Genomic DNA, 10,903 nt, shown 5'->3' with positions numbered 1-10,903 from the left:
TATATATTTTTTTTTTTTTTGGACAATTTTTAACTACCCTTTTAGCAAGTCCAATAAAGTATAGGCCAAAAGGTGGTTTACAAACTTTCCTTAATCATAATTCCCAACAGTTCCATCACACCTATATGTCTATTTTACAGTAATAGGTAAGAGAAGCTAATATCCATAAGAGAGCCTTTTAAAACACTCAAGTTCAATCTTTTCTTCTCTCTTAGACTAATCCTATTCATATTCATATGACCTTTGGCCTCTGGCAGGGTGGATTCCAGGAAGCCCTGGTTACAGATCAGATATCTTATCTATTCAGCATGACATATCTCCAGGCAACTCCATAATCTGCTCTCTTTTCAGCTGAAACATTTTATCCCATTTCCCTTAGTTCATTCTCTCACAAACCCTTTAGTTACTTTGGTCTGGAACATCTAACAGCTGTCTAAATCCCAACTATTAATATGACAAAAGTGAAGATGGAGGTAACTGTATTTTTCTACTTTCTAAACCACCCCTCTAACCAGTCAGGAAAAATATCACTAATTCCAGGATTTTCAGCCAATTCATTAGTTAGGTGCTTAAATCTTGCAGGGCCTTTGTGTTAGTTTTATCAGGAGTTGTGTTGTTAAGGTGTATTGTTAGAGTTAAGGTGTCATACTTAGCTCCTAATATTACACATACACCTCCCTTTTCAGCTAGCATCATGTGTTGTGCTATTCTATTTTCCCAGGCTATCTGGCTAGTGACTTCTAACTGGCTAGCTACCCTCTCTAGGGCATTGCTGGCATAGTTAATGAATCTCCATTGGTTAATTAATTCAGTCTACACTTTATTAGACCACCAGAAAGTATACTTCCAAACTCTGCATCTATCCAATTCTTAGCTTTAAGCGTATTAGGAGCTCCTCTAAGGACTCTAATGGAGTTTATATAAATATATGGATCAAGAGATCCAGGAAGAGATCTCTGGCCTCGACACTTCTCATGATGTTCAGGTTTCTTGCAGAATGCTAGGGTGAATGGAATTGCCAGCTGGACAAACACACATGTTCCAGTGTAATCAGGCAGTAACAAATCTTAGACATTCCCTTTTCCATAATACTCTAAGGGCCAAATAGGCTCACCAGTGGCATTTTGGACATGGGTATAAGTTGTCATTTCTCCTACGGGCACTGTGAACTCTGCTCCTTTCCCTGAAAGACAAGAAGAGTGGTTCATCATCCCTATAGAAAACAATGGAATTATCTTTGACAAGCCCTTATAAGTTTAATTTCCCCAAGTGTCCTTGTCTTGGTACAGAGCCAACATGTAGTACATGTCTGAATCCCAACCAAGAGAAAACTGTGCCTGCAGTTTATCAGCCACACAAACATGGCAATCACTTTTATTGAGAACCTGCACTAAATATTTAACCCATTCTACCACATGAGTGTCAGTCTTGGAAGGAGATATGTCCCGAAGGACTTGCTTGCTTGCGTTGATGGCTCCCCAGCAAACAACTTGTTTGTTCTTATAGTAGCCAATCAGACTGCCATTTTTGTTTTGAATTTTCCCACTGATCTTTCTTTCAAGAAGTATCTTCTGTTCCTCCAGCTGCTCCAGACTGATCTGCTTGTCCTTTCAATTGGGAATGTCCCACCTCAGTGTTCTGGATGGGGCTCAGGATTCCACCTAAGGTCTTATACATTATAAAGACTCTGAAAGAAGGCTCTTTCACTGGGCAAGTTGTAGCATCCCTTTTAGGTATTCCAATCAGTTATAGGCTGAAGACAGGCTTACAAGCTTTCTGTAATCAAGTTTCTAGATATTCCTTTCTATCTTACTCAAGAGTTCATTTTACAATAGTAGGCAAAGGAAAACAATATTCATAAGATACTTAAGCATCTTAACAACATTTCTCCATCTTTTACCTATTTAGACTATGCCTAGATCCCTGTATCACAGAGCCCTGTTATTCCAAGATTGAGCATGCATCACTACTTACCTCTGGTGGTAGTGTAGTGGTTACAAATAGGGCTGCAAACTGCAAGGTCAGCAGTTTGAAACTACCAGCTGTTCCATGGTAGAAAGATGAGGCTTTCTGCTCCTGTAAAAATTTACAACCTTGGAAACCCTGTACAGGGTCGCTATGAGTAGGAACTGACTCCACGGCACATAACCAACCAACCAAACCTGCCTAAGTGTTCTATCTACCTTGTTCTTCCATCCACCTACCCACTACCCCTTCTTGTGTATTGACCTCCCTAATACCCGAACTATGATGTGTAAATCTCCTACCATGTGCTCTACCATCCCCTTCCTCCCACCCTGGTAACCAACAAAGAATTTCCACCCACCCTACTCCCCTTTTAGTATGGGTATCTTTTCTTAATCCTTTACAATAATGATCTTAAGCAATATTTGTCCTTTTGTGACTGACTAATTTCACTCAGCATAATATACTCAAGGTTCATCCATGTTATGCGGTGGTTTGCAGCTTCCTTGTTATTCTTCAAAGTGGAAGAATGAATAAACAAATTTTGGCACTTACACACAATGGAATATTCCATTGTGTGTAAGTGCCAAAGTTTGTTTATCCATTCTTCCACTGATTTGTACTTTGGCTGTCTCCAATTTTTGCTATTGTGAATAGTGCTGCAATAAAGGTTGGTGTGCATAGATCTACCCATGTTATGGCTCATATTTCTTGTGGATAGATACCAATTAGAGCAGTTGCTGGATTATATGGTATTTCAACTTCTAACTTTCTGAGGAAGTGCCATAACGTTTTCCAGAGTGGTTGGACCATTTTGCATTCCCACCAACATGTAGGAGAGTTCCAGTGTCTGCAAATCCTTGTCAGCATTTATTGCCCTCTGTTTTTTTGGTGTGAGATGAAATCTCATTGTTATTTTGATTTGCATCTCTCTTATCAATGGGGGAAAGATTGAAGTTGTCAAGGACTTCATTTTTCTTGGACCAACTATCAACACTCAAGTAAGCAGCAGTCAAGAAATCAAATGACATATTGCATTAAGCAAATCTGCTGCACAAGACCTTTTTAATGTGTTGAAGAGCAAAGATGTCAGCTCTAAGACACAGGTGTCTATCTCCTACCGTGGTATTTTCAATAAGCTCATATGCTTGCGAAAGCTGGACAGTGAATAAGGAAGACCATAGAAGAATTGATACATTTGAGTTAGAGAATATTGAAAGTGCCATGAGCTGCCAAAAGAACCAATAGATCCATTTTGGAAGAAATGCAGCCAGATTGCTCCTTGGAGGCCAGATGGCCAAACTTCATATCTTATACTTCAGACATATTGTCAGGAGGGACCAGTCACTGAAGAAAGATACCATGTTTGGTAGGGTGGAGGGTCATAGAAAAAGAGGAAGACCCCCAGTGAAATGGATTGGCAGTGTGGCAGCACTAATGGGCTCAAGCATGGTAATGATAGTGAGGTTGGCCCAGGATCAGGCAGTGTTTCATTCTGCTGTGCATAAAGTTATTATGAGTCAATACCAACTCGATATCACCTAACAACAACAATGGAATACATTACAAAGATTGGGAACTCCAGAACACTTAATTGTGCTCATGAGAAACTTGTACATAAACCAAGAGGCAGGCATTTGAACTGAAGAAGGGATTTTGAAAGATTTAAAATCAATAAATTTATGTGCTAGTATTTTATTCTTTCACCATAGTTATCCAACATGTATGCTGAACAAATAATCTGGGAAGCTAGATTATATGAGGAAGAATTTGGCATCAGGATTGGAAGACAAGTCATTAACAACCTGAGATATAACAACCTTTCTTGCTGAAATCTAAGAGGACTTAAAATACTTTTGACAATATTCAAAGACCACAGCCCTCAATGTGGATTGCATTTCAATGCCAAGGAATCAAAAATCCTCTAAATTGGATCAATAAACAACATCATGATAAATGGTGAAAAGATTGAAATTATCAAAGATTTTATTTTGTTTGCATCTGCAGTTAATGCTCATGGAAGCAGCAAGTCAACAAACCAAATGACATATTGCATTAGCAAATCTGCTGCACAAGATCTTTTTAAAGTGTTTAAAAGCAAAGGTGTCAGTTAGAGGACTAAGGTACATCTGACACAAGCCATGGTATTTTCTGTCACCTCATATGAGTAAGAAACTTCAATAATACAGAAAACCATAGAATTGTTGCATTTCAGTTATGGTATTAGAAAATATATATATATTAAACTTTCATGGACTGCCAGAAGAACAAATAAATCTGTGTTGGAAAAAGTATAGCCAGAATGCTCCTGAGAAGCCATGATGGAGAGACTTCCTCTCTCATACTTCCATTATGTTATTAGGAGTGTGCAGTCCTTGGAGAAGGATATTATGCTTGAGTAAGTGGGGGCTCAACAGCAACAAAAAAAGGAAGATGCACAATTAGATGGCACAGTGGCAGCAGAAAGGTTCAAGTATAAAAGTTGTCAGATGGTGCAGAGCCACCAGTGTTGCATTGTTTTGGGCATATGGTCAATATGAGTCAGAAGTGACTCAACAGGACATAGCAACAATAAATAGCAACAGTTCATGAGGGTGCCATGGTGGAATAAACAGAAATCCAATTCACTACATTTGTGAAAGAAGAAACAGATAAACTCAATATCATACTTCAGAACAAGATCTGGGACCTGCTGCTAAACAGAGTAGCAATTCCTCATAGACAAGTTCAAGTTGAAATTTTATTTAAATAAGAAATTTTAAACACATCCCTGAGAACTTAAATATGACCTTGAGTATATACCATCTGGGTTTGAGGCTATCTCAAGAGCAAATTTGATGCATCAAGCACTAATGACCAAAGACTAGAAGAGTTGTGGTTTGACATCAAGGACCTGATACATGAAGAAAGTAAAAGTTCTTTAAAAAGACAAGAAAGAATGAAAAGACCAAAGTACGTATCAGAATATATTCTAAAACTTGTTCTTGACTGTAAAATCATTAAAATGAGGGGAAGAAATGATGAAGTAAAAAAACTGAACAGAAGAACTCAAAGGCTCATAAAGACAAAGTATTATATTGAAATGTACCCAGACCAAAGGAGAACCCTCTCAGAGTTCCTCAAACTGAAAGAACTGAAGAATAAAATGCCAGCCTGAAGTACACTATTGAATGATTCTAGAAATGGAACATATTACAAACAGGGAACCAACTAAATTTAGAACTACATATATCATAATGAGTTTAGAAAATGTCAAAAATAAGACTTGGGGGTCCTCGTTCACAGACTAGCAATGAAGCTGACTACCAGTTTGAAAAGAGCAACGAAAAAATCCAGAAATGACAGTTGCATGGAAATAGCTTTCACAATGCATTTGTATATCCACTAAAAATGTTAAAATAAAATAAAGTCATTTCCCATTAAAACAGAGAGTCTGAATAAAAATTCTAAATAAAATAAATTCTAAAAACAAACCTCAGAATGGACAATCACCATAGATGAAGGTCTGAGATGTGAGAAGAAATAGAGTGCAACATTGTCATAAATGTGTAAATTTTAAAAGACATTGGCATCATAAAATGATAATATATAATTAGAGAGGAAATACAGCTAAAATATAATTAAAATATGTTTTAATTATAATAATTTGAATGTTTGTAAATATACTTAAATATTCTAAATTCTTGCTATTGTTGATTGCTGATGTCATTTATTTATATGTACATAAATCAAAACAACCAAATATGTACTTGAAGTAATGTTTAAAACATAACTTGATTTGTGATTTCTAATTAAAACTCAATGGTATTTTTGTACTGCAATAAATTGAAAGCATTTGATATAAAAACCACCACTTCTCTGTTAGGCTGTTCTACTGAGGTGGCTTGTATATTGCTGTGATGCTGGAAGCTATACCATCAGTGTTTTAAATACCAGAAGGATCAGCGACAGACTAAGATGTCGGCCCCTTTTGAATGGCTAACAACTGAATACCGTCTCTGAATTTTTTTGTAACCTATGTTTTCTTTGAAGTCTTGCTGTGGTGCTGTGGGTTAATGCGCTGGACTGCAAAGCCATTTTGAACTGCAAGATTGTTGGTTCAAGCTCAACAGCTGCTCCTCAGAAGCCCTATGTTATTCTTGCTGTTAAGTACCTACAGGGGTCACTATGGGTCAGAACTTCTTGATGGCACTTAACAACAACAACCCATATCAAAGGCTGCAATATTTGGTCTTCATCAATAAGTATTTTAAGTCCTCTTCATTTTAAGCAAGGAGATTGTATCACCTGCATATTTCAGGTTGTTAATGAGTCTTAATTATGATTCCTTCAAAAACACATCCAAAGTAGTGGCTTCTGAGGGGGATCAGCTGGACCAGTTACATTCAAACCAGAAGTCAGCACAGGAAGAAAAGGTGACTGGTTTTTTTAGTTATTGCTTTGTTTTGGTTTGCTTTGTTTTTGTATTTCCAAGTGATAATCTTGACAGATTTTCTCAGATGACACAGAGTGTTTAACATGACTTATGAAGAACTTTTATGAAAATGGAAATTAACATGACTTATTATAAAGAACTTAAAAAAAAAAAACCAACAGAAAAAGGCCACTAGTGTTGTGCCAGTAATTTGTTTTTCCATCACAACAGTGTCCCTACTCAGTCTTCAAAGGTAGAGAGGGCAACTCTACCTTTGAAGAGTTCTCTACCTTCATTGACAAACTTTACGCCTCCCCCCTTCAATCCTGATCTTGCCCCTTCAGGCTTCTTTTTGTACATTAATCTCCAAGAATATTTAAAGGGAACACATTTGAGTCCATTGAGGATGCCCAAACTGCTGTTTTGATTTGTTGTATGTTGAAGTGTGTAGAATTCTTGAGAAAGGATTAGACAGATGTAAACACTGCCTTTTGAAGTATTTATAGCTGGAAAGAGGATATGTCTAGAAACAGAGTTTCACATTTTGATATCTTTGTTTAGTAAAGCTTTCTATGATATTGTAACAGTACTTTTTGATTCACCTCATATGCTAACAATTAGAAGAGAGTCTCAAAAATAGAATAAATAAATTGTGGCATTTAATAGAATCACATATATTATTGTAATAATTTAACCAAATTTATAAATATACCCCTTAGAAAATCTCATAATCTATTTATATAACTCTCAAAATTTGCATATCTAAAATAATACAAACACAAACATACAGTTTTGGATGACCTATTTGATTTCTAAAATGTAAAGAAAATAAAGGATATATTTGTCACAAAATTCAGTATTATGGTTAATTCTAGTGTGAAAAGTTGTATCCAAAATAAGAAAATATTAGAGAAGGCTATCCAAGGAATTGTGATCCAAAGAAGTCCTTCAACTACCATCAGCAAATAGACTCATCTAGAAGAAACCCAGGATCTATCTCAGACTATTGAATCAAAATTCATATGTTAGAAAACTCTCCAAGTACTTCAAAGCTTAAGAAGCACTGGACTTAAGTATTAATTTATTTTTTTCTTAATCCCGGAGTTGGATATGTTAGTTATAGGGCTATTTTCAAATCATTCGTTTGTATTGATTTTACATATGACAATCATATATATTAATTCCTAATTTTTAAAGTTGAAAAATCTTAACACTGAACTTAATTCTTTTAGCCTGCCAATGGACATGTCACATTTCAGAAAAAATCCATTGTTTCAAAGATCACTTCAACTTCTACTAATGGAGCATTATATAATGAAGATTTTACTGGAAAATGTTATTTTTAATGCAATCATTGTTACATGCATTTGTATTATAAATAATTAAACCACATTTATGTTCATAGTGTTTTCTTATTCAAACATTTCTCGATCTTATCAATCTTAAACTTTTCTTACTCTTCATTAAAATTTAATCTATAAATTAAAGCAATTTAAAATCACCTAAGATTTAGAAGCATTAATAAATTATTTAATAATGCTATTATCATTTGTATACGGATAGATAGACTCTTATAGAATTTTCATTACTCATAATTAACTTCTAAATACAGTGTTCAAATATATTCAAATATGACTTTTATATTTGTGATTGTATCACTAGTATCTGGGGCAATTTCTGACCTCCTCTAACTCCGCAAGTTGAGAGGAGGAGAATTAACCTTAGCATCAGCACAATGCCAATTCATTTGAAGCTGAGGTCAGACAAGCTTCCACTCTCTAACCTTCTTTACTATTTCTGAAACCAACTATTCCTGCACATCACTCTCTATACAGCTACAGTTGATAATTCATTACAATGGCCACATAGAACTCAGAGACAATACTCATCATTATGGCATTTATTAACTTTATTATATAAAGTTAGTAGGTTACAACTTAGAATCATAAATGTTCAGAATACAGTTATTCTATTCAGACATACCTCCTTCTTATTTTTTGCCTCTCAGAAATGAGAACTGTTGGTCTGTGCTCTGCTTGAGCAAGTATTTTAAAGCTCTTTTAGCATGGTAATATTGCCCAGGGAGCATTACACGCCATTATAAACCTCTGCTCAAGCCACTCAGCTCTAACTCTGTGGATCAGCAAACCTAGATGCCCAGTTAAGTGTCTGGAGGCACTCCACTCCACTAGTAAGCCTCCTGCCCTAAGTCACTCAGCTTCACTTGCTCCATGGGATGGGGATCCCATTGTTCTGTGCGGTGTTCTGGCTACTGATGCTGCTGCTACTGTTCCTTTTCCACTGCTCTGCCACGTATCTGATGTCACAGTTTTCTGCCTCTGGGTTGAGTAGTATTCAGGATTGAAGGTATTCAGGATTGAAGGACCCACTTCTTATCTTATGGTTGTGAGATCCCCTATACCCACTGCTGAGCTGGATCATTTTATACCTACATTAGATTTCCAAGTTTTAACAATTACAAACAACTCTGTTAACAGTCATTCACAAAAATGATTTACAACATATTATCCTACAAGTACCTTCTCCTACCTTCTTTTATCCAGACTCTTCAGTAATTTCTTTGGTGCGTGTTAAAAGATTGGTTAGAAGAGCCCTATGAAGTAATTTCAGAACCCCATGCTCCAATTCCACCATTTGTCTATCAGTTTGCCATACTGTGATGGCTTATACGTAGTTGTTATTCTTAAAGATATGCCACAGTTATTTTAAATATCAGCAGGATCACCCATGGTGGACAGCTTTCAAATGAGCTTCCAGACTAGGACAGACTAGGAAGTAGGAGAGACAGATTACATCTGAATATTTAGTCACTGAAAAACATAACAGCAGTGGGATATTTTTCATATAACATCAGAAAATTGAATATTGAAACATGATGAATAGCACCAGAATATTGTCATATATATTGTGCTGGAAGATGTGCCCTTCATATTGCATGGCCCTAAAATAAGAATGCAGAAGACCTGCCTCCTCAAAGTATACTTGACTAAGATGAACTGAATGGAGGAAAGTTTTTGTGAATTACATTTTCTGGTGAGGCACAACTCAAAATGAAAAACAAAACAGCTGTAACATCCATTAATAATAAGGACATGGAGTGTATAAAGTATGAATACAGGAAAACTGTAAATAGCAAAAAATGAAACGGAATATAAAGGCATTAGTGAGCTGAAATATACTGGTATTGGCTATTTTGAACATTACAATCAAATAATTTACTATGATGGGAATAATAAATTAAAGAGTAATGGTGCATCATATATCATCAGAAAGAACATTTCAAGATCTGTCTTGAAGTACAATGTTGTCTGTGAGAGGATAATATCCATATGCCTACATGTAAGACTGGTTAATACCACTATAATGCAAATTTCTGCACAAACCATTAAAGCCAGTGATAATGAAATTTAAGAATTCTACCAACTTCTTCGGTGTGAAATAGATCAAACAAGCAAAAAGATATATCCATAATTACTGGCAATTGGAATGCAATGGTTGGAACCAAAGAGTTAGGAACAGTAGTTGTAATATATGGCCTTGGTGGTAGACACAATGTTGGAGATCTTATGATAGAATTTTGCAAGACAAATGACTTGTTCATTTCAAATACATTTCTTAAACACTATCAATGATGACTTTACACATGGAACTAACCAAATGAAATACACAGAAATAAAATTGAATACATTTGAGGAAAGAGACAGTGACAAAGCTCCATATAATTGGTGAAAACAAGGCCAGGGACAGACTGTGGAAGAGATCATCAATTGCTGATATGTGAGGCTGCCAGAGCCAAATTATGATCTTGGACATATCCCACGTGAATTTAGAGATCATCTCAAGAACAGATTTGATGCACTAGACACTAAAGGCAAGAGACTAGAAGAATTATAGGATGGCCTCAAGATCATCATACAGAAAGAAAACAAAAGGTTGTTAAAAAGAAAAGAAGGAAAGAAACACAAAATGGATGTCAATAGAGACACTGAAACTTGCTCTCCAGCTTAGAGATGCTAAAGCAAATGAAGAAATGAGGGGATAAAAGAGTCTAATCAAATTTTAAAGGTATTTGAAATGAACAAATCATTGGTTTTGCAGAATTCTGTCATGTGATCTCCAGCGTCATTTCTGTCACCAAGGCCGTATTTTCAAACTACTGATCCTTCCACTTTGCTCCCAACCTTTGCATTCCAATCACTAGTAATGATCAATGCATCTTGATTGCCTGTTTGATCAGATTCAGATTGAAGAAATTGGTAGAATTCTTCCATTTCATTCTCACTGGCTTTAGTGGTTGATGCATAAAGTTGAATGATAGTGGTATTAATGGGCTTCCCTGTGGGCACATGGATATTATCCTATCACAGACAGCATTGTATCTGGATATGTTCTTTTTGACAATGACTACAACACTATTCCTCTTCAATTTGTCATTCCCTGCATAGTAAACCATGTGGTTGTCAGATTCAAAATGGCCAATACCAGTCCATTTCAGCTTGCTAA

The sequence above is a fragment of the Chrysochloris asiatica genome, unplaced genomic scaffold (assembly GCF_000296735.1).
Source record: "Chrysochloris asiatica unplaced genomic scaffold, ChrAsi1.0 scaffold00011, whole genome shotgun sequence".
Lineage (NCBI taxonomy): Eukaryota > Metazoa > Chordata > Mammalia > Afrosoricida > Chrysochloridae > Chrysochloris > Chrysochloris asiatica.
This window is presented reverse-complemented; position numbering follows the sequence as displayed.